This window comes from Glandiceps talaboti, chromosome 5 (assembly GCF_964340395.1).
Source record: "Glandiceps talaboti chromosome 5, keGlaTala1.1, whole genome shotgun sequence".
NCBI classification, from domain to species: Eukaryota; Metazoa; Hemichordata; class Enteropneusta; family Spengelidae; genus Glandiceps; species Glandiceps talaboti.
Window position 1 is genome coordinate 5819178 of NC_135553.1, and position 27525 is coordinate 5846702.

The 27525-nt window shown below is 33.6% G+C and overlaps 1 long non-coding RNA gene across 1 annotated transcript; it reads right to left on the reverse strand.

Moving 5' to 3' along the window:
* Window positions 1–1547: 1547 nt before the first annotated feature.
* LOC144434930 (uncharacterized) lies at window positions 1548–22731 on the reverse strand. The gene is made up of 3 exons (XR_013480868.1): window positions 22591–22731; window positions 8638–8710; window positions 1548–1643 (listed from the first exon to the last, which is right to left on the reverse strand). It is a non-coding gene; the product is annotated as an uncharacterized LOC144434930 (long non-coding RNA).
* Between the last annotated feature and the right edge of the window lie 4794 nt (window positions 22732–27525).

Below are 27525 nucleotides of genomic sequence, written 5' to 3' on the forward strand. Positions count from 1 at the left end.
AAAGTTGACACAATTATGATAAAATTAGACTCACATCCATTTCTTGCACGGATTCATCCTTTTAAGTCATGTCATGTATTGTTAATAATGGTTTTTTTGCTGACATGTCTTGCTGACCATCAAAGAGTACCTAAGACTTGTTATCCAAACATACAAATTTCACAAAAGTGGTCATACTTTTCCTGTAGATAATACTTTTCATTCTTCATGCATGATATACTTGTATAAAAATTGACAAAAATATAAGATGATATTTGATACAACTGAACTGTTTACCCTAAAACTGTTACAAACCTTTTTTTTAATAATGACTGTAAGTTGATACAATCTCTACTGGTTAGCGTGTTTCCTACACTTCTCACCAGGGTTACATCTCAAGTATTGTGCCTTTAAGCACATGATTCATGTAAATCATACATACTCTCTGTCATTCGCAGGTGCTATGTTTGCCAGGCCTGGGTGACTCTGGGATAGCTTGTGGACTGACTGGGAAAGCCTTGACAGTTCCACAGCAACGTGATTTAGAGCGTGCAACATAGCCTTGTCACGTGGTCCCAAACCCGAAGGTTCTCTGTAGCATTTGTGTGTGTTTGTGTGTATTTGTCTGCATAACAGAAAATCGCTGGAAGCAATTCCCAGCACAAAAAAAAAAAAAATCAAAAAAAATCGCAAGTGTTGGTAATTAATTCACACCTTTAGAGTTGAACACGAGGAAGTCTGAGATCCAAGTATTTGACAACACTTGTGTTCGACACCTCCACATGGAATGTTTAGAAGATTTATAGGAATACACTCAATATTTTACAACTATCCTATAAAAGAAAACCCTCTGAATCATAATCTATCCAACACACTTTGAATTCTAAATATACTCTGAATGTTCTCAAAATCAAAAGGTGAATGTAAAGTTTGCAAGTCACAGTAAATGTATAAATGTCGAAACTGCTTGGCACACATTGGACAAATATTTTTGTTAGTAACAGAAATTCTCTAAAAAGTCATGAGCATGGTCGGAAGATTATACCTTTGTGTGATAGGTAGCCAGACTCAAAATAGAATCAAAATGTTTTGTACAAAAGTAGTGGTGATAAAACTCGTATAATACTTATTTTCACATTTCTTGACAAATATATGAATCATTGACACATATTCATCTGGTCGGCAAATTTCTTTATCCACTCTCCAAACTACCTGAGTGCATAAAAAATATATTCATTTATTGGTGTATACAATGTTCCTTATGGCTTCACAAACTTGGCACATAGTAGCACTCTATTTCACAAAAAGTGTTTTTTCCCCCTGCATGCTGTGACTGGATTGTAGGATGACACATAACTACAACATGTCATTGGTTTATTCCGAAAAATACTGAATATGGACATCTGTCAGATATTGATCTATACTGATCAACCAATAATCAATAGTATTAAATCAATCGATGATATTGATCAACAAATACTTAATAGCAGTGAATGGCAAATGATCAATATCATTAATTAATAAAAATCAACTGCATTGATCAATCAATAATCACTACTATTGATCACTCAATAATAGTATTGATCAGCCAGATATTGATCCTGTTCATAGAGTGCAGTCTGCACAGCCTGTGCTGCTCCTGTTGTCATCTCATCAGCATCTTTCTGTAATGGAAAGAAGGAGAATATAGCAAATGAAGTGAACAAAGCAATTTGAGTATACTCTATGTGGGGTGGCTCTAACCAGCAACTTGCAGATTCAAAGCCAGTCACTGTAGCCTTTCAATGATCCTGACTCCTACTCCATATAGGGAATAACATACATCAATAAACTTGGATATATTATGTGTAGAAGAAGTGAAAGTTAGTGACGTTCTTTGCTTTGTCTCTCATGACTCATAACATTGTACATCTTGACTTACACTTTTATTATCAATCCCCTATTGTGACAGGATACGTCGACTGATTTATAAGCTCTTCATTTTTCAAGTTGCTGTCATATGTTTTTATTGACTTCAATACCCTTTGACAAGGGAGGGTCATTTAGTGTGATAAAATTACTAGTTTTGATCAGTGGATTCAATTTCAAAAGTTTAACATTGTGAAAGGAATCAGCCAAACAGTTCTATTAATGAAAATAATTTGATGAAAATACGATGAGAAAATGATGGTTTTTTTTTTCACTGAATCACATAATGTCATTTTGCTCTATTTTTTACAATTCAGTTCATAAATGCATTACATCATAAAGCATCAAAGACAACGAACATTTAATTAATATCTGACAGCTCTCACTGATCTTTGCATTGGATGTACATCTATTAATTATCAATACCGCACAGACAGAAATATCTTGCACAACAAATCAGCTGCAACAAGGACATCAATTCTTCATTAGGAGAGCGAAAAAACCACACTGCAAGTCAATCCATTATTTATAATGTAATGAAATTTGAAAGAACACAAGACATAGCGGTATCCCATCTGAATGCATGATAAACTCTACTGAAATTGAATTATTGACAAAGGTCAAAGGTCGTATATGTCCGTCTGTATTCACTTCAAATAAACCCAGATAGGATAAACTGCATGTCTGTCTTTTATAGCTTTCCTCTTCACTACAGATTAAGTATGCTATAACGAACACATTTACTCATACATTTTGATTCATTACTTGGCTACTTTGAGAGAAGTAAAGGCTAATTTTCAGGAGCATAAAATCACTGTTGTGGTGTTTTAGTGATTTTTTGTAATTACGTCAGGTTAAAGTTTTTCTGTAGGAGCTATTAAGTATTCTGTATGTGCATGAAATCCAGGGGTCATTGTATTTTATTTTGATACCAGATTAACCCTTTCCTTAAAGTATATATCACTTCAATAATTTACAGAACACATTTTATTTTTACTATATATGCAAAATTTGGAATGGGAGGACAAAAGAAAACATCAAGGCAAGTTTTAGAGTGATGAATTATGGAGTAATGTTTATACTCTCAAGTTTTACTCAGCTAAAATTTACAATCACACCCCCCCCCTCTCCTTGTTTTTGATATCTTTTACATAAATTCTATATGGAATTGGAATTGAAATTCAAGTCATTGTACAGACCAATAGAATTATACCAGGAACTGCTATTATGTAATAATTTGAATTCACTACTCCTCTGAGTTGACCACTATTTCATTAAAATTCATGTGGAATTTCAAGTGTAATGACCTTTTTGAGTGTAGACTATTATCAATATAGACACAAAATATAGTCTAGTATGCATGTTTTACTTTTGGCTTTTTTTCTGAATTTCACTTTTTTTTAAAAGTTGTTTTTGTATTAAATACCATGGAAACCAGTTTTTAGTGACAGTTTCTGTGTTTTCATAACATCAATTGTACTTGCATTTTAGGTATTAAATTTTAACTTTCCATTTTCTTGATAACTTTATTGTTTGACTGGAGATGTGAAAAATGCTTTTTTAAAAATATTAGCCCAGAAGTGATGAAAAATACAACATTTGTTTCAAATCATCACATAATTTTTGATCCTTCTCTCTTGTTTGGAAGGAATACTCTAAATGTTCATCAAATTAGCATAAATTAGAATAAACTAGCATTGCTACAGGACTATACGAATACATTGACTATTAAAAGTGTGATGGATGGCTGGCATCCTGTTTGGTTGGTGTACATCCGTACATAGGAAATTACATGTACATACACCTAGTTATTACAATCTTAGATCTAGTCCAAATCAACTTCTTTTTGTTATGCTTTTAAACAAATTAGATAAAAAAGTAAATACATGAGAAAGGAAATTTTTGTTCTTGGATGATTTTTTTTTTCATGACAATGTTACTGAAATATAAATAATAAGTAAATAAATAACTGAACAAATAAATATGTGATTATATAAATGATAAATAAAAGTAAAAAGAAACTTGTGTGTAGATCAGGAAATATGCAAATAGACAAAAGTGAGTCTGACATCAGCTTTCAGCTAGTGGAAAGCATGTCAAAGACGAGTTGGGGAAGATAAGAGCAGGTCAACATTGAATATGAGAAGGGGGTCTTTAGCAGGGTCAAAGGTCAAAAAGGTGAGGTGGGAGAATAGAAGGCGAGTTAATAAAATAGCTGGTCAAACATGAGTTAGTGAAATAGCAGGTGAAAGGTCAAAGGTGAGTGAGTGTGTGTGTGGGGGGGGGGGAGGGAAGATACTATGTCGAAGCTGGGTTAGCAGAATAGCAGGTCAAAGGTGAGTTGGTGGAACAGCAGGTCAAAGTTCATGTTAGATGAATGTTGTGGTCAAATAAAAGAGACCACCACAGGACACCCCACTTTGATATTTTATTGCTAATTTTTAGTGTTATGATTGAGTCATGTAACTGACAGCATAGTTTCTATCATAACTTGTTCATCTTTGTTCCATTACTCACTATTTATATAACTGAAGGAAAAACCTTACAAAAAACCCTGATTTTTCTGTTCTTTTGTATTTAATCATTGTATCCAGCTGAGTCAGTCTATTCAAACTGGATTGAAAACGGAAATTAAAAGTACTTAATGGTGTATTAGTGCAGCTTTACAATTCATGCTTATTTTCAATACCCATACATCACATAAACTGGCCTTGGGGATTCTTTTGCTAATAATTCAATCAAACATCTTTGTCTTGTCATGTTTTAGGATTTTCCTCGGAGTCAAAGAGCTCAGGGGTCAAAATCCTGAAGGATACATGTCGGGTAATTGTACTATATGGGTAATAATTTCTGTTTACTGACTTCTACTACTATGTCAGTATACTGTATACTGTAATCTTTGTTAAATGTTATAGCTTATAATGTTTATTGTTCTGATATGAAAGCTGGGTTTTCGCAAATGGCCGTGTTATTTCCCACACACATTTTCAAATGACCATGTTATTTCCAAACAGTTTCAACCGACCACGTTACTCAATCTTCATATGTTCAAATGACCCTGTTTAATAGTTCCCAACATGTTCAAACCGCGGCCATGTTTCTACTTCCCCCATGCTCAAACGACCAAGTTACTGCCCCACAACTTCAAGTTCCTAACAACATTTTCATGTAATATTGTTTCCTCTGTATCTTAAAAGTCCACTAATTATTGAAAGCTTTCATGGTACTAAATATGTAATTGTGGGAACACAGGACAATACCTTGTTGTATAACCATACTATAGAGACTGTTAACAAATTATCATTTTCATATAAAAAAAAATTAACATCCACAGTAATTTGTCAATCTATGCTGTGCACACTTCGAGCTTTTGCTTAAAATTTCACCGACTGAAAAAAAAGAAAACTTCTAGTTTAAAAGTGACTCAGACTTTGAAAAGAATTAAATGTCACTAGTTGGTATTTGTAAAGAGTGCTAACCTGACAATGTGTGTGTGCTGAAAACTTCATTTCAAATTTGTTTATCTAGCTCTGTAAGAAACAGGAATTTATGTTGAAATTGCTATTTTGTTTTTTGTCCTTGCATCTTAACAAGATGGCATATAAAGGACTTATTCATCTCATTCTTCATCATTTGTAGAAAAATCTGAATGACAATGCAGCTGGAACCACATGTACTTATCAGAGTGTCTGAAATTTCCTGTGTTGACGATTCCAGGATGTACTCCGAGTCTTACATCAATGACTTTAAAGCAAGGGATTATTCTGTGATTTCCCCATAAATTCTCAGGCAATAATTCCCAATTTATTTGTTCATACATGATTGGCCTGGGATCAAAAGTCAGTTAGCAGACAATTGCTTGACATGTAACGATACTACAACTGAATATTAAACTCAAATATCAAATATCAGTATCAAATATCGGTTGCACTGTTTTCTGATTCCTAGCCTTCTTTCTTTGACTGTGCAAAGCTGTTTCAACAGCAGGCCGAAGCAATTTATACTTGCATTTCATTTACTCCTTCAGCACACATCAGTCGCAAATCATGAATTTAACAAAACACAAATTTATATATTTTACTCATTTTTCGATGAAATTCACTACATTTTGATTCAAAGTCAAAGATGTTGTCATATCTGACATTTATGATCCAAATATTAACTTCTTACCAAAACCTTTTGTACAAATTTTTAGGTTTTTCTGTAACTTGTCGGCAAACTCCAAAATAACCCTGAACGATAATTACAAGTGGCCTAACCTATGACCACATATCAAAATATTCACTTTCCATCTACATAAATTCTGACAGATTTATTTTCAGAAACACTTAAAAGTGAATGGCATATTGATCTCAACTGATGACAGAAAATGTTTTCATGATAAATAAATTCATATTATATCTACTTTCGGGTCAAACTTAGACAAGTAAAGTTACTACTGCGGCAGATGAGGTTTTGGCTTACTATTAAAGATAACAAACTAAAACAATTAGTGTTATAATTGAGTCATGTAACTGACAATGCTGTAATTTCATAATTTCTATCATAACATGTGCATCTTTGTTCAAATTATTCTATTACTCACAAGTATTTCTTTGTATCAAAGAACAACACCGTCAATAAAACATCCACATTTTTGGCGGCAATATTTTCAACTTTTTAGTGACTTTTAATGGACTACCTAGTAATTATCCTACTGCTACAAAAATTGTCAATACTAATGAAATAATATCAAAAGAGAAAAAATAATCAATGATAAAAATGTTTGAAATAACTTAATAAAAGATCTGATTCAATAAGTTGATCAGTCACATTTTCACTTTTTGTAATTTTTTGATAAAAATTTTCGTTTACGTCTGATCTGAAATTGAACACATCTCACTACTACAATATAATCCAGATACCTGTAACAGAACATTGTCTGGCTCATCAAAAATCAGACTAACATTGCTACAATTTATTGTCTGACTCAACAAAAACACATTGCTACATTTTATCATCTTTCTTGACAAAAATACTTGTCTATTATAGCTACATTTTATTGTCTGCACCCTTGAAAGGATTAAAATGTAACAAAATGTACTCAAGAACTTGTCACAAAATGTAGCAATTTTAGTAAGATGTAGTGAGACGAACTTCTGTTGCAAGTGAACTGGCTTCTTTTTTAATGGCTACACTGTTGTACAATTCTGTAAGCATTGCAACATTGTCAGAGAATTCAGAGTGTAAATTGAATTTTACTATTATACAATGACTTCAATCTCTACCTCTATTATTGTCAACTCCCAATGGTATTTTAAATCAATGGTAATATTATCAAGACAATAAAACCTAACAATTATTTTTTCCTTGTAACACAACAGTTCCTCTCAATAATCAGTCTGACCTTTCTCATTTCCTACAAAAATTTCCCAAGTTTCTCGTTTCACAACTTTTATTATATATTTTTGCCAATGATGGAGAGTAATTTATTCATGGCTTTACAATAACGTTTGATTAGGTGGCTGATAACGTGGTCGTAAAAATATCATGAAATAAAAAAACAAAATCTAGGTATCATACGATGTAAATCATATTTACAACTGTAAACACTCGTAATATATTCCAGTCATATTCATATTTCTTCATCTAAGATCTTGTCAAACAGACAATTTGTGTCAGAAATGTTTGCATTAGCTGCAACTGGAACATTTCTTTGAAAATGTTTTCTTGGATAAAATAATTTACCCATATTCATAATATTGTCTACCCTGAATAGTATTGAATCTCCTGTGGGTAAACATATTTGTAGCATTGCCTGGATACATAATATGGTGCAATATTGGGTCCGCACCAAAAAATCAGTGCCTTCAATGTTGATCATGATTTTAACCTATTACGGCACTATTTATGGATAACATCGACCACTGATGAAACATGTACAATATCTAATTATTGGTATTTTATCAATTTTCAGTGAACATATTGTGGTACTACAGTTACAAACTAGTACAGTTTTAGCATGGAGACAGATTCAAAACCAAGTTTTTGCTCAAGATTTAAACTTGTCACTGCACTAACAACGGATAATATTGACCACTAATTCAGATACAATGTCTTTTTATAAGTAACTGACAAATTTTTGGTGAGTATATATTTAGTTACTTGATGAAAAGAAATGTCCCAGTCATAGCTTGTACATGTATAGGGTTTTAAATAGTATTTGGATGAATCTTTTATTAAACACTAGTCACAAATATCATCTTACGAACCAAAGTCATACTAATCAAAATGAACTAATATCAAGTTTACATTATTCTTTTTTCCACATTTAAAATATTTTTGAACAGAAGTACTTTACTTTTCAATAACTTTCAACTCTTGACTCATACTTATGAAAATAAACAAAAAAAAATCAAAATTTTACATTATTTTTCCCCCACTAAATGTTTTTGAACAGAAATATTCACTTTTCAGCTAATGTGACAATGGTTGGACTTTTTCAATTTTTTTCTTCCTTTTAAAATCTATTTTCTATACATGTAAGTGATAGACCCTCATACATTTTGTTTTAGCTTCTAAGATCTCTGATTTGAATGTACACTATTTTACTACAACAACATCATATATGACAACTTTATTTAGTACCCACAAGGTGGGGGACTATTCCAAGTCCTAACAGGAGTGTCCAGATGATTCCTGTAGTGGCCAGTAACTCCAGTAATCATAAGACAAGACTATTCCAAATTGTAATAGGGGTGTTGTACTTACCAGTAACTCTAGTACTAATAGATCACTCAGCCTCTTTACCTCTCTGTTCTGAGATAATAGAGCATTCTCTCTTCTGCAAAAGAAACAATTGCATATATTATACTCAGCATGAAGCACACATACGTACACACACACACACACACACACACACACACACACACACACACACATGTAGACACATAAACATGCACACACTCACATACACACATATGTAGAGAGACAGATAGATACACACTATGAGATACATTGAGACTACACTATTCAATTTTTGATACAGTACAGTTCTGTAGAGTATCCATATCATACATATTATATTAAATTTTTTTCAACATACCGTATTATACAACATTCATTCATTTTAACCTGACATGTCTGGTAGTTATTTGCATTAGAAATATTCGTATAATCAATCTAGATGACACAACTGATCAATGGCAAAGACCATAACAGAATGAGCTGAAATCAATTCTTGTCCTCTATCATGGCAAACAACATTGTGAGAACATGCACTGTATTGACATGCATAGATGCATTTGAACTGTGTATAAGTTAATACTATAAGCATGCAGTCTGACTAAAAGTGATCAACCCACTCTCTGAAAGCACCTTAGATCAATCAAGTGTACTGCAAACCTAATGATCTGTGGTCAGTACATAAGTGAACTAAAAGTGAAATAAATGAACTGTATATACTTGACGTCATTTGTAAATAGCTCTTACACTCCATTTCACTTTTGAACCACTAATTCAAATGTTACTGGAGACTCCTCAAAACCCTTTTACTTATAGTTATTGACACTCCATGTTTAGATGGGTTCAGTATTAAGTTCTCCTTCAATTAATTATTGTCATTTAGTTCTATAACAGTAACTGATTATACTAAATTACTTTGATGGAAATTGGCCTGATAAGAAGTATCCAAAGAGCCTGACATATACTACACAGCACAGTTAAAGATCTTCCTAGGAACACAACAATTGAGTGAATTCCAACATATTAAAGGGGGCATACCCATTGCCTTTAAATGTCAGAGAATGTTATATACAAATCTAAACATTACAACAACTGTAATAGCCATGATAATAAGAGGTTAATACCTATATAATGACTGATTACCCTGTAGTATAAAACTATAATGTAAACAGAAAATAGCAGCAATTTCTATAATGTGTGTCGGCCATTTTGTGTTCACAACATGTAATTACTGTTAGAGTTAATTGAGTCACAACACCCATCAATTCCTGATATTAAATGAATGAAAACATGGCCTGTAGGAACAATAATTGGTTATTAAAATATCTATCATTTCATGTGGTACTTGTGATTCAGGGGATGACAGTCCTATTAACTCACCTCATTTCTATAAAACAGTATATTTTTACTAGTATATAACTACAGAATCATTGTATTTTGAGTGTTAACATCATCCAAGTCTAGTCTCCAGATTATAATATCGAAGAATTCCCCAAATGTATTGAGAGTAATACATAATATATATTGAGATGAACTGACTCAAAAATCAATAAAATATTCATAACCAACTTACAATGGTTTCTGATACAAATAATCAGACATAACTTATATTAGTGCAATCCTACAAAATCCACAATGTTTAATATGATGGCAATAAATGAGAAATACATATCAAATAGCAGAAAGATGTAGAAAGATAGTAACAAGATTTTAATATGGTTTTCCTTTCTGTTCGTGATCAAAGGGTGACCTATTTTTTTTCCTTCTGTTTCTCATCATCCCACCGATCCAAATTTTTAGCTCCGATATCAAAATAATTGTTTCTTCTTCTGTTTTTTTCCACCTTTAATATTTTGTGGAACAGTGCCATCTCTGGCAAGAATAATTAAATATCTGGACTGTCGACATCATCTACAGTCATGGCAGCGGCGGCAACACTTGTTCACAAACAGAGCTGATGATTTCTTTCACAACAGAAGTTATTTGGGAGGGAAGGGGGGGGGGGCTGAGAACATGCTAATTGTGTAAAGAAGCTGGGAAAGGGCTTGTTACCAGGAATCCAATAAAAAGAAGACAGAGAGGAGGAAAAGGAGAGGCAGAGAAACATGGAGAAGATGATTTTTCCATTTTTTTTTTCCATTTACCAAAAGTAATGAGAAACATAAGAAAAACAGGGTCACCCCAACTTGATGGCCATCTGCTCCTATGAAAACTATGCATAGAAAGACTAAGTGTCTTGAAAGATATATGTTCCCAGGATACAATCACAAGACCAGACAATTCAATTCTGCATCTCAAAATCCAATCAATCAGAAATTAACTTTTAAATTTGATTTTACCTGCGACCAATTTGTCAGCCTATTTTCACTAAATATCGTACTACTATGATTGTATTACTTTGTACGATTTAGTTAGAGTGTCCATAATTCTTCATCAGTGGCACACGATTGTTTAGTTGTTTTTAGAGTGCCCAGAAGTCTAGGTCTTATCACGACTAATGACTTTCACATTTGATATGTCTGCAAGCTAAAATGATACAGCTATATCACAAGGACACAAAGTTAATTTACGGGTGCCAAAAAGTCTAGTTTTAATTCTTTTTTTACACTTTGCTAGCTATAATCAACTCTGAGAATCTAAATTTCATCATATACATATCCAGTGCAATATGGTTTTCATTGGACATTCACAAGAGTCTAAATTTGTTCAAAATTTTCAAAAATCAATGCTGATAATTTTCATTTTTCAATATGATTCAAATTTAGGTGTATAAAACAGTTGTCTGTCAGAGCTATAGAAAAGGTTGGTACAATACAAAAAGAATAATCCTATGTAATCATTTTATGGCTCCACTGATAAGATAATACTAATTTGATGACCCAGGTTTGAAACATAGCCCTCCAAACATCACAGTTTTTGAAGACTAACAATCACTCAATCAATGAGAGTCAGGTAGATATAGTAAGCATAACAATCAACATACTAGTTGTATGGTTTCCAAATGACTGCAAATCACGGAAACTACAGGGAATGAAACATTTCTCTATGGAGAATTGTTTCATTTCAAGGATTAAAAAGATGGTGAAAACAAATACCATTAATAGTAGTAGTAGTAGTAGTAGTAGTAGTAGTAGTAGTAGTAGTAGTAGTAGTAGTAGCAGTAGTAGCAGTGTGAGGGATATTTGATTGAGATAGTACCAATATTGTACAATGGTGAGTATTCAAATAACCTAAGTAGTCAGTATATTATGGTTTAAGATTAATGCTATGAAACCAGACCACGTTTAAAGGTCAGTGTCCATAATTGATGAGATGAAAGAAGGTGATGTACAGGGGGTCAGAGAGTGAAAGTGTGATGACATTAAATGCTAATATCTGCTATTAAGCACACTTTGTATGCCATCTACAACCAGTATTAGCATATCAAGTCTCAGTGTTCATTGACTTTTATAGGGTTGATTTGACTCACCTTGTCTTGGCATAAATCAACCACAAAATACACTTGACTGAAATGGGTATATTCATTGATGCAGTCATAAGGACTGTTCACCACATGATCTAATTCCATGGCTATTTCTTAAAAGACTAAGTTCAAGAGTTACACTAACAGAACAATATAATTTTCACAAAGTGGTAACATCTGAGTTCTCTCTATCAATGGTTTTTACTGACTTAAAGGCCCAGTTCAGATGAGCATTAAAATCTAGGTGTGAGAAACAGTTGTTTGGCCGAGCTATAGCAAAAGTTGGTAAAGAACAACAGAATGATTCTATGTAAATCCTGATAAGATAAGATAACACTAAGTTTGAGAACATGCCAGGGATTGAAACCTTGTTCTTTAAAATTATAAATTCAATGGACTATGACTACTTACAGTTAACATCAGTGTAAACCTACTTATGTTTTTTTCAATTCATAAAGTCAGTTTGTGAATGAAAACTTCCTTACCCTTTTAATATGCTTTTTGGTAGAGAATAAAAGGTGCATGAGGATTGAGGACAGGATGAAATGAAAAGTTGGAGAGTGTAATGTGGCAATGATATGATTTAGTAATGATAAGTTAGTTCACATACATTATGTTCCCACTCTAGTGAGTTATGATAATATTTAATACCCTCATAAAATGTTAACATGTTTTGGGATGGTATCATTGCATTCATTCATTCATTCATTCATTCATTCATTCATTCATTCATTCATTCATTCATTCATTCATACAAAGACTACATTACTGGAGACAACAAACAACTAACATATAAATCCTGGCAATCATTGAGGTATCAAACTATTAACAGACAAATATACAACTAAAATTTTGAAAAAGCTCACATTCCATTACTGGCATAATTTTCAGATCATTAATATGAGTGCTGCAAAATTTCAATATTTCATGCATTCTAAAAATACTGAATGCAATGTAAAGTATATCACATAGATATGGATATTTTAGTGAAACCAGAAACCGTAATGGGTACATATTTTGATCAAAGCAGATAATTCTTGTTTTTACAGTGAGAAATCAAAACTGATTACGCAAAGTAAAAAGCTATCATTTGGTATTATATCACATATACACATTGATATAGGTTTGTTGATAACTGAAATCTCTTCAGGCTGTTTTGGCAAATGGAATTCAAACAGTTTATGCATATTTAATCAGATAGCAAGATCCCTTGATAAGGCATGTAGACAAAGACCATTATATGTATCAGCATGACAGTAAAAATGTAGTAGGATTTTAATCATAGAAAAACATCATTACCGTGAAAAATGACAAGTCCCCCCATGGGACTATCACACAATTAGTTTGTCAGTTTGATAGCCTGTTCAATCATCTTTCCGATCAGAAGATAAAAACAAACAATTGAAGAGTGTCGCTTTTCATCAATAATATAAAATAACAGTGACAGCTTCTGATGAGATAAGTGATCTGGGATACCTGGTTATGAGTTTGTGTAAAATCATGAATATAAAGAGACACTTAATGTTATCTTGTCTGAGATTATATGAATACAACTATGCACTTATTGTAATCTGGACAGGGTATACTTATACTTTTAGCACAATGCTGGATAAATGTTAACAAGAAGTGGGATGTAGTCTGAATGATCCAGTTGTTGGTCGGCTTACATGCATGCAACCACTCACTACCCCATTTTTTCCTTTCATGTGTCAGCTCATTATGACAGACATCGTCCAGGTGGGTTGGAGCATATAACATAGATGGAAACACACAATGACAGATCTTTCTGGCTAGGGTGTGATGTTGTAAAGATATATATACAACTATTAAGTCGTATCCAGTGTTCTCCCCACTAGAGACAAAGGTTGGTGCTAATGCTGTTCTTGCCACCCAGGTTGCCATGCTTGGCAGGTTTCTTTAAAAGTGTACTACACCCTTGAGTTTTAGAATTCTTTTAATGACATTAATAATACTTCCCGTGAATAGCAATGACTGATCCCACTATCCATGTGTGTATGTGTTAAACATAAACATGTCAAGAGTATGTTTCAATGTTGAAGACATGACATATTATATGCTGATCATGATACAAATTACCATGTTACTGATATGTAAATTATTATGCAAATTAGCCACCATCCTTGCAATCTACCATGGGGAGAACACTCGATGCATATCAACCCCCATTATAATTAGATTACAGTAGGTGCATGTAGTATATAGCTCACTCTAAAGTAAATGGTATGTTGTTGTTAATAGTTAATGATCAAGTAATTTTGTGGAAGTCAACTGTGGGGTGGTGGTGGTTAGAGGGGCATGAAGGTTGGGAGAGTTGGAGGGACATTAGGGTTGGGGTTGTGGTGGTTGGAAGGGCATTAGGGTTGGGGTGGTTTGAGGGACATGAGGGTTGGGGTGGTTTGAGGGACATGATCGAGGGTTGCGGGTACGTCCTTGTTGTGGGGGTTGGAAGAACATTAGTTTCTACCTTGTCTATGGCTTTCTAAACAGATTTTTGAGATTTCCTCAACTCCATAGTATAATTTCAAGAGACACCAATAGGAAGGAAGTGTGTGATGATGATAATACTCCTTAGCTATTCATCTGTCATTTACAGCTATACTGAGAACGGTTTTTGATGCAGTCTTAGTAAATGGAGTGTTTTATTAGAACTGAACAGGACTATAATGATTATGTATACCATTAAACTAATCACTGATCTTACTCACTGCACTTAACAAAATCTAGAACAGTATTTATTCAATCATCTCCGTGATGTCTAGAGTAGGTAATCCCGGACAGACAACGTGTCTGCCTCTACTGTTAATTGACAGCATAACATCTACCATCACAACACACTGGCTGCTTTTTTTCCTTTTTCGTACATCTTTCTTTTTGTCATTCACTTTTATCAATAAATGCCCCCCCCCCCCCATCACTAATAAAGCTGTGATCTATATATAATAGTCAGGAGGCCCCCCCCCCCCCCCCCCCCCCATGGAAAATTCAGTGATATCTGTGGAAAATTTTTATAGTGAGTGAAATGTAGAGATGTATAACTGTTAATTGCTGATTCTATGTACATTGGTGATGTATTGTACAACATCAGCATAAACTGCTTTCCTGAGTAGATTTTATGGGTGAAAGTTTGCAAACAAGTACATAAAATATCATGAAACGATGCCATCCTTGTTCACAATTCAAATATTATGCAAATTAGTAGTGCTACTTTAAACAGTGTCTCGGTCTTTTTATAATTCTAATTGTTAGAATAAAGTGTCCTAGCTGTCAAATTGCAGTGTTGACTGTCTGTTTCTGATAATTCAATAAAAACCTGTGTTACAGCATTGTGCATCTTATCACGTTTAGACACACTATTGACAGCTAACAAACTATTCCTTGTCAGTTGCCACTCTGTCTATTACCAATGTCATGGCACCTTACTTTACAAATAGTCTGCTTTGGCGATGACATCACCAGAAAATCTAACATGATGTGCCACTGAGATATTCAAACTCATCTGTACAACACAGAGTACAGGTGGGTGAAGTTGTTGTGCATCCTTTGTCATATCCAGGTAAACTGCATCATTATCATTTACACCTCCACTCACAGTATAGTCAAAGTCATTACTCTAGAAGTCCTGAGATGCATGAGGTATGAAATTAAAATTCATCCACAACCACCCACACAGTCATTAACATCATGTCTTTGTTAATCAATCACAAAATTCTAACCAATGACACAGTCCCTAATAAAGTGAGTGTTTATTGTGACAGTTATGTAATGCCCAAATATGGTATATTGTCAGCTGAGGATGCTACTTATACACTGTTTACATCACTATAGTAGTTGGGATTCACTGATTGGAAGAACAACTTTTTGTGCTGATTGACAGACTTTGACCAGACGTGGTTTAGTTAGAAACCACTGTTGGCATCCAGACTGATTTAATATTAAGACAACAGCAGCATTTAAAAGGGAAACGCCACTCATATAATTTAGAAATAGAGATATTTTCATAAACTTCACGTTCTGAAGAATCATTTCACGATTTCATGTCACATAATTTTCACTCAGTTGCCAAGAAACACCAAATGATATTGAAATTGAAACAACATAGTACTGAATGCTGTTAACATATTCTATACATTGTATATATTGTTGGGCAAGGTCAAAGGAAACTAAACTAAAAATGGCAAATGGCAACTGTATAGAAAAGAACATGGGACTGGACGCTTGAACCACAGTCTAAATTGCACATCAAAGTAAATGGAGACTAAACCAAATCTTAAACCATCATGTGTAGTATGTAGGAAACTGTAAATGGAAACTGTATTGAAAGAATTGAAGTACTGATTAACTATATTCTATATTGCAGGCCATAAGGTCAATCGAGACTAAACTAAGTCTTAAATTGCCATGATTTTTTAATTATTAACAGAAACTGTAAATATAAACTGTATTGAGAGAAACATATACTACTGAACTCTTATCTTTATTCTATATCAAGGTCAGTCAAGCCTACACAAAATTTTAAACTGCAATGATGACTGTATGAAGAAATTGTGTAAATGGGAACTGTATTGAGAAGAATCTAGTACAGGGCACCGTCCCCTGTAAATCATAGAGCAAGGCCAATGAACGATAAAAACAAGTCATTATATTGTGATTCTGGTGATACGGAAAATATACATGTGCAATTCCTTTGGTTGAGTCAAGATCTTGTCTCACTCTACCACTCCTGTTCAGATGGCATTACTAAAACATGGTTCAGCTCCCAACTCCCCTTGATCAAGAAAGGAAAATTTGCTAGCCTATTTAAGAACATGAAAAGCAATCAATCAATCGATGTTCGCCATTTAAACTGGTAATGTGAAATATGCTGATTCTACGGTGGTGAAAGCCATTTCAATATTTCAAGGCATGACAGCTGTCCTTGTCAATGTATAAGAAAATAATGAGGAACCCAGCCTATAGAGTATATATGCAATGGAAAGAAGCTATGATATTACAAAATAGTAGTCCATGCTTTGAAATATTGAAATGGATTTCACAACCCTTACAATCTGCATATTTCCCATTTCCAGGGTTAGATGGAGTGTCAATCGTTTTTCATTTTCTTAAACCCTTAATACAGCCTACAACTATCATGAAATTTATTGTTATTGCAGTATTTGTATTTAAAGATACAGTCTTGGGAATAAAATCTACTCTAGCTTTAAGAGGGTAGCACAGCTCATATAGGTCACTGATCTGTGGCTATGATATCTCGACTAGCCTATACTCGGTTTGTAATCGTAGCAATGCAAACTGTGTTAGCCACAGCTCCAAAAGCCTGAATACCAGTATGTTTAAATTTACATAATATTGTGCATACATGTAAATTACATGTAAACTATCACACTTCATATATTAGGTACTTGAAGGAGGTCGATGATCAGTGATGTAGACTGCGTAGGCTGAATGTAGGTGAGAACTATCATAGCACAGATCAGCGATGTAGACAGGCTGAGTGTAGGTGAGAACTATCATTGCACAGATCAGCGATGTAGACAGGCTGAGTGTAGGTGAGAACTATCATAGCACAGATCTTACTGATAAAAAAATAACCTTTTAGCTATAAAAATGTATTGCAATACTGTCCAACCTCCATAATTCAATAAAGACATATTGTACATCCATATCATATATATAATAATTATATATATACCTGTCACTGTGTGTGTGTGTGTGTGTGTGTGTGTGTGTGTGTGTGTGTGTGTGTGTGTGTGTGTGTGTAATATACCGTACACACTCACTCTTACTCACACACGATAGATACACAAACATGAGCACAAAGATATTGCAGACAGATACATTGTAGACAGATACAGTCACATACTGCATACTACATATTGCACATATTATATACAAACACAGACATACATATTGACATTAACAAACATATATGCACAGACATACACACACACATACACACACAACCACAGACACAGACGCAGACAGAGACAGACACAGACACACATACACACACACACACAGACACACACACACACACACACACACACACACACACATGTACACACTACCTGAACTGAAGATAGGTAGTGATGACAATCTATTATAAAGCCTAGCAGTTATTGACTACCTAGCCTAAAATATTTATGACATTATGATTTCAGACACATTTATGATATGATAAGCCATGGGAAAACTTTTATCAGAATTATACAGATTATGGATTCACGATGTTGCTATATAATATATCATAACATAATGCACTAAATATTTCATATATTAATCAGATGTGCTTTAATGAATCATATCGTCAACTTAGCATTTCATATAGCTGCAGGATACACTGCATTATTCACAAAATGCCTTTTAAATCCTTGTTGAGGTTACATCAGAGGTTAGCAAAGTGACACCACTTGTACACCTGTACATAACTAAAAGGTAATATCATGAATGATACAGACATACATGTACTTCTATGAACTGTGAAAATACTATGAAATACAAACTGGTTTAAGTGAAAGTGATGCTAACATTACCACTATAAAAAATGTTGTGTCATTCTGTTCTTGCCTCAAAGTGAAAGTGTACATTGAATTACATGTACCCAACCAGCTGGTCAGACAAATGTTATAACTTGTACAGGACATTATATTGATACAGATCTGGACTTCCTGACCATTTGCTCCTTTTAACACACATTGTGGAAGGCAGTGAGTACAATTTATCAATGTCCAAATGCTCTTATATGTCTATAATAGATTGACTTTCAGTGCAATCTGTCTGCAAATTCCAACACCATTTAGCGATAATCGACCGTTGTGCGTAACGACTGCAGCATTTCATTACTGAAGATTTGTGGTTGTGAATCTAAGTGGTAGCTAAAATCTCATTGCAATAGAATGGAGGCAGATGTGATATGTTGCATCAATGTAATTAACTTCATTATTTTTAGAACAGTCTTTTTAGTGAAGGTTTTTAGTAGATCTATTACTAGTGATTGGTTGCTTAGGCTTTTTTTTATCCAATGTTTGGTTAATGAATAGGCTGTGCATGTATGTTTTTATGGGCCATTCGATGCCTTGTGATGATACTCTGAGATAGCTAGCATACAAAGCAGAGTAGATGTCAGTCTGGTGGTGGTGGTGACTGATCATTTTATTTTGATGAAGTTTTAGTGAATAATAGGGTGTAGAGAACTTATCTGGGTGAGTTTTTTGAGATGACATGTCACAGTAAGACTTGTGAAGACACCACACTGCACTGGGATAACCTTAGTAGTAGTGCAACAGGGTCAGTCTGACTGATGACTGATCTTTTAACTTTTGATATCCCATATTGTATATTGAGAATGATAAAGTTAAAAAAGCTGTATTGTGTGTTTAGGGATGATGTCACTACAATAGCCTTGTGGCGACATTGCTGGGATGTTGTTACAGAACAGAGGGGGTGACCTGGTAGGTGATTGATCTTGCAACTTTTGATCCGATATTACATTTAGTGAATGATTATAATATAACTATATGTTCTCTGGGCCATTTGATGTATTGCGAAGACCCCATAGGGATAACCTTACAGCATACAAAACAGCTGGGGGTCAGTCTTAGCAGTGATTAATTTCTACATTTTTTATCCGGAGGTACATGTGTATTTTTTCAAGACTATGTCACAGTGATGTCATCTGAACATACTACTGGGATTAACCTTTACAGTGAGTGGATGGAAGTGAATAAGTGAATGGAAGAGTGCATGGAATAGTGTATCTACCTGATTAGTATGTATGTGTGTGTGTGTGTGTGTGTGTGTGTGTGTGTGTGTGTGTGTGTGTGTGTGTGTGTGTGTGTGTGTGTGTGTGTGTGTGCACGCCCGCGTTTGCATGTGTGCGTACATATGTGTGCATGTGTGTGTGTGTGTGTATGTATGTATGTATGTGACCATTACACACACAGAGACACACACTCTCTCTATAGACAGACAGACAGACAGATAGATAGACAGATAGATAGACAGACAGACAGACAGACAGACAGACAGACAGACAGACAGATAGATAGATAGATAGATAGATAGATAGATAGATAGATAGATAGATAGATAGATAGATAGATAGATAGATAGATAGAAAGACAGACAGATTGACTTGGAAATACTTATTGGTTGAATAATATAGGCAAGGAGTATACCAAAGATTTGTAATGACAGCATATCTACAACACAGACAACAGCATGGCTATGTCTGAGGAAGTCATTCACCTTAAACATAGCAAACTGAATGAACTGAAGGATACACAGATGAAAAATAAATGAAAATAAATAAGTTAGCAGATATGAAAATGAATAAGTAAATGAATAGCTAGAAAATAGACATTAAAGGTTAAATGATAAATGAAAGTACATAAGCAATACGGTATTACCGGATGAATAAATTAACATTTTAACTGATATAGAAATATACATCACCAGAATAATACATTATGAATCAAATCAATATTAGCGGTACGAAGTTATAGATGAATAATTCATCTAGAGACAGATAGATGGATTACAAGCAAGTGACTAAAAATATGATGAATAAATGAATATCAAATTATAAAATAATTGTTTGATCATAAAATAAATTAGAAAATAAAATAAAATATGGAACTGAAATATGAAGAAAGAAATATTACTTGATTGTAAAAGGAAAGGAGAATTAAATACTACACATTCTGTATTATTTTGTTCTATGATGTAATGATGACGATAATGGTGCCAGATGTTTCGGTTGCAGACAATTATCTTTCAATCATGTGGTGCCAAAATTGTTACAAAAATGTTGTCAATTTCATACCATGTTCAATACATGAATTTGAACTGTGATTTATGTTGGTAGTCACTGTAACCACTCTCCCCAGTTTGTTATAATGGGATTGGATCCATTATTGGGAGAAAGCTAGGAATACTGACATGGAATTTGTGTGTCACTATGACACAGTACGACAAATACATCAATTAGTAGTAATTCAGAATAGTATGTTCACTTTTTTAGTGTGTTATGTCATGAAAGAAAAAAAGTTGCAAATTATTCCCGAGACTTGTATCATTACAATATTTGCAGTTGTAAATTTTTACTCTTTTTTCCTTCTTTGCGAAAATACACCAAACTTTCACATGAGATGGTTCGATCATTCTGGTTACTTGAATTTAACATCACTCCTACTTGTTGATGATACAGTGTACACTGGATTGATGTCCATGTGTAAACAGCCATTAACAAAGTAGGGATCATTTTTGACTCCGGTACCATTACAGCAAATTGTAAATTCATGGAATGCTGATAGCGTTTGATAACTAAGGCAGTCATAAATACTTCCACAGTTACAAATTTTAAAGCATAAATAAATTGAAAAACAAGACCATAAATTTGTGACCAAAATAAATGAATAACATCCACGGTGTCTTTAACAGATTTGTGATAAGTTCTATTTGAAATAAATGTCTTGTAGGATTATGTACATTTTACAGGGAGTAAAAATGTTTGTTACTCTACTGGGAACATGTCTAGGACTGCGAGGATTAAGAGTGAACTGATGTAAAATTTCTTGTTGCTTTTAACAGATCTTTGAACATCAGCTAGAAATGGATAGATTAATTCTAGAATTATGACTAAACAGGAATTAGGTGTGTGTAAATACCACCTGTGATCATTTGAACAGTTAAATAAGAATAGATTCCTTAGAAAACGGGTTAATGTCCTCTCTGTGGTTTGTATTAATGTTTCAAACACAAACTTGAAAACAGTTACTAGAAATTTTCAACTGCACTTTTACGATTAAGAATATATCAACAGATTGACCCACTATTCAGAAAATGTGACCTAGGACTTATGGACACACGAGCCTTAATAGTGCGGCTGTGGTTTGTATTCATAGAACGTTGCTACATTATTTCACTGTGTGTATTCACATGTACTTTCACTCAGGATACATGTACTGAGTGTGGTTATACACATAATATACTCCATAATTTTCAGTGCGTTCACATTGTCTTTACATTTGACAGCATTTGATGTCACCATATACATATTGATAATACTATATATATTTAAAGGAACTGTATCTATACATAAGCATGAATGTAACTTGTGAATCACATTTACCAAAACTGTACTTGTCTTTACATCTATTGCAGTCAGTCACTTGTGAGCTAATACTGTATTTAAGGATGGTCAAAATACAAAATACAAAATACAAAGTGTAATGACATTATTAGGTATTTTACAAATAAAATACCATCACAAATGTGGGGGTGTTTCCTTCCACTGTGTGATGTGACACCTTGGTGTTTGTGTTTACCAATTATATACTACTATCTTATGCATATTCGATATTCCTGTTTTACTCAACCAATCACTGTACACTGTAGATTGGTAGGGCTTCTGCAGACTTGTGTTGGACCATATCATTATTATGACATACTATTTTGGTTGACTACATTTCCAAAAAAAGGGGTGGATTATGTCTTACCTCATATGTGCTCTGTATTGCTCCTTTTGATCTTTAATAAACCTCTGGGTTGCCCGGCTACCTTCTTCATACATTTGCTGATAGTTTTCATCCAACATTCTAACAGACTGGAAGGCATCTTTGATAATTTCACGATAAGTTGGAGCATCCAATGTTCACAGGAGTTAAGGAAATCACTTTAAAATCACATTTTTGTTATCTTTTTTTTTTTACAAAAAAACATAGCCAGTATACATATTGGTACAATAATGACTGACACAATGAGAAAATAAGTATCGAGGTCTCCCTTTGATATAACTTCTAATATTGGCATGTCTTTAGCTCAGAGACTCGGTTATCAGGCTTGTAGATGCTGCTTCTTAGAAACAAGAGCCTGTTATAGTGAGTATGACAGGTATCTGGACTAGTATGTCTGTAACAGCATCGTCACTGCCATGTCACATTTTTTTCAATATCATGTTGAAAATATACTACATCAAGTCCAAATATGGAATATGATGTGTTCAAAAACTAAATAATCATTAATCCATTCTCTGATACAGCTTTACATTCTGTAGCTGTTTTCAAGATAAAAAACTTAATATTCTAGGGAAACAAAATTTATTTTAATACGAAACTAAATTTCACTGCCCACAGTGTAAAATTGCCATGTAAAGTTTGTAACTCGTCTGTCGGTATTTGCTAAAACACATGATGAAGGTGATTTCAGTCACAACATATACTGATACAAGTTGGCATAAAATGTTCACGTCATCATTTCCCCATGAGAAATTCAACAAATAATTACATTGTTTAGCCTTTATGGGCTTGCATTATCACTGCTTGACTTACAGTCATGATTACTCATTCAAGCAAAAACCAGAATATACACTGAATAACAGGAAGTCATCATTGAACATGTATGTGGCATCTCAAAGCTGGATTTTTAACATTTCTACTTTACAAGCCCTGGTTTTTTGTGTTGCAGGAAAACCCATCAATGGGTAGTCCTATCTACCGTTACTAATTAGTTCATATGTGCAAAAGTTTTTTCCACCCTAGAAGTAAGTCAAGCTAACATACTTTACTATTTGTCATATTTCTACATTCAGTAGTTGTGAAAGGTGTCAACAACATTTGCACTGAATACAGCGGGGCGACATGATGAGTTATTTACAAGAAAAGTCTATTTTCCCATTGCACTCTCTCCCAAATTTAGGTGTTCCTGACATGTCCCAAATTGCCATACTGCCAAATTTTACATACATTATACATTATACAGTGTTTAATGCTTCTCATGACATTGGCAAATTTAGACTCAGTTTGAAACTCATATAAATATGGCAAATTTTGTATCATTGTTACTCTTCATTCCGTAAAAACTATTACTAGACGACTACAAGTACAGAGTGTCAGTAATGTGAACTGTATCTAGCTGCATATCATTAACATTCTACTACCCCCAGTATGATATCATCAGCATTACATACACTAAAGTGTGATAAGTTCCATCAGTCAACTCTCTAAAACACAGAAAAGCTCTTACAGACTTCCTTAACTCCATAGTACATTAATACTGTACAACACTTTGGAATGTGAATTTGCATATTTTTAGTTGCACAATGTGATATTTTTCAAGATAATAATCATTTCTAAGACTTGCACTTTAGCTGCGGTGACTTTCATTCTGTTGTTGGTGGAGGGTCTATGGTTGAATACATAATTATGACAATGGAAAAAATATCCGATTGCTTGTTTTGACTTTCTTTTCTCACTTATTTAATCAAATACTTTGGAGTTGTTACATTGGTATTTACATGTAATGCTTAGACAATTTTAATGTTTGTGGCATGGGGTATTCAAGAAATTTTGATCAAGAAACCCGCATGGAGAATGAACTTGGAAGTAGTAAGGGTCATATTTCATCTAACAAAACTTACAAAAATACTCATAAACTGCATAAAGTATTAACCATGCAAGTAAAGTATACTTCATTTAATTACCATTTTTCAAAAATACTTGTAAACCACGTGTAAAGTCGATACCATGTAAGCAAAGCAGACTATACTTCATCTAATTACCACTTATGAAAGTACTGATAAACCATGTATGATTCTTGTGAGAATGCATTCATTCATGTCGTTCGATAATTGATGCAATCCTAAGCTTTCACAATATCTAGGTCTCCAGGTAAATAGATTAAAATTGAATTACCTCTCTGTCCTGTGGGATGAGCTCTATGTGCCGACAAAAGCGCCTGAATAGATCTCGACAAACAGAAGAATGAGTTCAAATTAACTGAGGATAAAATGGCTGTAATATTAGTCAAAATGTTGTTGTAAGTGGAATTAGAATTGAATGTGTACATTTTTATCTTGTGTCAATTTTTTCTGTAAATATTTGACTTTATAAGTCACCAGAATCGGGTCAGTAATTCCTTTCATGACAGAAACAAATACTAGTAGTTCGATTTTTCTGGGCATCCTTTTTTGAAATAAGAAATGACTTGATTTTGTAATGTATGCTTTCTTGGTAATCTAGTTTTAAAATGACCAAAATAACATTTTGCCATCCATGTTGAATTTTCCAGTGTCTCCTGTTTTCTTTACTTAAAAACTTGGTTTAACTCCACATTCTCTCTTCCATGGTGGGGATGGTGGTGGTGACAGCCTTACATATTCATATAATACATTTAACAGTACCTTCAGTCTCTATCAGATGTGTCTTAATAATATACATGGCTGCAATTTCACATAAAAGTACTGTACTATTTTATCATCAGCAATTGAAAAAAGTAACCGAAACTGTAGATGTTTGTGTTGACAGTTCCAGGTGCTTTCAAAATATCAACTTTCTAGGTTGTCCATTTTTGTTACTAGAATCAAATTCCAATTGCATACTCCTAGATTATCTGAGCATTTAAAGTTGAGTTACTGTATCTCATTATTATTATCATCACACAGTATTATTTGAAAGTTGACTAGTTCTATTCCCAATTGGGTTAACACTTCATAAAACACACAACTTGTCAACTAGGTGCACAAGACTGCATCATTACACACACATACTTTCATTCTAACACCTGCCTTCATCTTGGAACTGTGAACAAAACTAAAAGTCACGACGAAATGATGTTTTACTAGTTCATCAATGTCAAGACAATGTGTTACATGGATAAAAGTCACAGAAAAGGGTGTTTGTAGTTCATTAAACGTCAAGACGATGTGTTGTTCAGAAAATACAATACTCTGCTGGGAATACAGCCCTGATGATTAAATCAAATATTTATAAACACCTAGCTAAATGTGTGTGCTCTTCAGGTATGTGTAATCACATAGCATTTTGACATTTGAGAATTGACCTCTGCACTTTGACCTTGACCTCAGACTTTTCTATACATATTCTCTTGTGTGTGTAAAATTTCACTAAAATCAGTACTTTATTTTTCAACATAAAAAATCTTCATACTTACACACTGGCCAAGTGTACATTTCAATTCTTTTATAAAGATGAAACCAAGTCTAAATATTACTCCATGATTTATTCAAACTTTGCTGCAATTTAGAGAAACGATAATGAAATATTTGAACTTCATGAAATAATCTAACTTGCTACTATTCACACTTCTTCATCAAATTACGCTTGTTTGGTTTTTGTAACATGGGAATAACTCTTTTGCAAAGTGTGAAAAATTTACTCTCAAAGGACCAATATCGTAACTTATTTCAGTCACACAGAAAATATTTTATTACTACTTTGAATTATGTCAATGAGATAAATTAAACACAATTAGGTGAAACAACATCAATAAAATAAAATTATTGGCTTTGAGGTCAAAGGTCGTGATTTGAGCGATAGTAAAAAAGTGTGTGGAAACTTGAGTAGCCTGATTTGAAATAAAATTAATTGGATGTAAGTTCTTCTTAAAACTGCACTAGCAGTTAAATTTCAATTTCAAAGACATGTAATTGTCACCGGTATCAGAATTATTTAGTGTATCGGTATATTTCTGAATTTGTGAGAACTATAAAAATTCATAGTCAAATATCTGGGGTTTACTTTTTCTAAAGAGAGGTATAAGCAAAAAGAGTTAATATAAATTGCTATTGGAATTAAACAATTCAGGTCATACATTCTTACATCTTATGCTTCTTTGTATAACATCATTTTCATGTGGGTTTTAAACGAAAAGCACATATTTGAAATTTGTCAGAATACATAAAATGCTCTTAAAACTCATTTTTTATGAATTTTATGTTTTTTGCGTGACTGTGTACAGTGTATGAAAGTAATTCTAGTTCTATCATATACCCCGAAGTCCAGATGGGTCATGCCGCAAAGCATGCTGGGACAAAATATCTCATTCCAGCTCATGCAGTCATTGCAAGCATATGTAGTTGACGCACATTTCGTCACATTCAGAGATGTATTCATCTTTTGTATTTCTTTGGATGTTTATTTGGAGTGCCTACTGACAAGCGCTTGTCAGCAAAAAAGTTTATATATGCAAAAATAGGTCATGACAAGTTGCTGTCTGAACCGATAGTCCGATACTGAGTGTAGTACAAGGTACATTCACAGCAGCAGGGAATGGTAACATTGATTTTCTTGATGATCAAACTGTAATTACATCTTGTCAATGCAAATAACACATCGGTATGCTTAAGTAGGATATGAACTTTTCAGCGACACACTTAGCACTCAAAAGTGCTCCTGTAGAAACAATCAAAATCTTGGCAGTTTTTACATCAACGATTTTTTTTTGCATTCTTTAACCTGGGCTTTCTTTACATTATTTGAAGGCTGTGTGCATGTCTATAGAGGGCACAACACACATCACCTGCCTGAAATCAGAATTATGTAAAAAATATATTTGTTTATAAAATTAATGTAAGTGCATGGTTTTGACACTTGTAATGTGTGGTGTGTGCGTATACATTCTGCACTAAAAGCAGT